The following is a 1,174-nucleotide window of genomic DNA, read 5'->3' as shown; positions in this document are numbered from 1 at the left end:
AATTTCTAGTTCCATCCATTTACCTGCAAATTTCATGATTTCATCTTTCTTTACTGCTGAGTAAAACTCCATTGTATAAATAAACCACATTTTCATTATCCACTCATCAACTCAGCATTGTTTTGGCTATCCAAGGTCTTTTGTGCTTCCACATGAATTTTAGGATAGTTTTTTGCAATTCTGTGAAAAATGTCATGGGGATTTTGATTGGCATTGCATTGAATGTATAAATGACTTTTTGTAGGATGGTCATTTTCACAATATTAATTCTTCCAATCCATGAGCATGGGAGGTCCTTCCATCCTCTGATGTCTTCCTTAATCTCTTTCTTTAAAGAATTAAAATTTTCATTGTAGTGGTCTTTAATGTCTTTGGTCAGGTTTATTCTGAGATTTTTTTTTAAGCTATTGTGAATGGGAGTGTTTTCATGCACTCTTTCTCTGATTGCTTGTTATTCGTATATAGAAAGGCTACAGACTTTTGTACATTAATTTTGTGACATGCCCCTTTACTGAACTTTTTTGTAATTTCTAGGAGTTTTCTGGTGGAATTTTTGGCATCTCTTAGATATGAATGTATCACCTGCAAAAGGGATAATTTGATTTATTTTCCAGTTAGTTCTCCTTTCATTTCTTTCTCTTGTCTTATTGCTCTAGGAAGAGTTTCAAGCACTATATTGAAAAGAGGAGGCGATAGTGGACAGTCCTGCCTGGTCCCTGATTTTAGTGGGAATGTTTCCAGTTTTTTCTCTGTTTAAAATGATGTTGGCTGTGGGTTTGTTACATATAGCTTTAATTATGTTGAGGTATGTTCCCTCCAATCCAGTTCCCAATAGGACTTTGAACATAAATCCATGTTTTTTGTCAAAGGCCTTTTCTGCATCTATTGAGATCACCATTTGGTTCTTGTCTTTGAGCCCATTTATATGATTTATGACATTTATTGACTTACATATATTGGACCATCCCTGCGTCTCTGGGATAAAGCCAACTTGATCATGGTGGATGATCTTTTTGATTTGTCTCTGTATGCGGTTTGCAAGTATCTTGTTGAGAAGTTTTGCATCTATGTTCATTAAGAATATGGATCTAGAGTTTTCTTTTTTGGTTGTATCTTTACCTGGCTTTGGTACTAGAGTGATGCTGGAAGTTCTCCCTCCATTTCTATCTTTTTG

The sequence above is a fragment of the Nannospalax galili genome, unplaced genomic scaffold (genome assembly GCF_000622305.1).
Source record: "Nannospalax galili isolate Female #2095 unplaced genomic scaffold, S.galili_v1.0 scaffold2548, whole genome shotgun sequence".
NCBI classification, from domain to species: Eukaryota; Metazoa; Chordata; class Mammalia; order Rodentia; family Spalacidae; genus Nannospalax; species Nannospalax galili.
The sequence above is the reverse complement of the archived record's forward strand: the minus strand, read 5'-3'. Positions refer to the sequence as shown.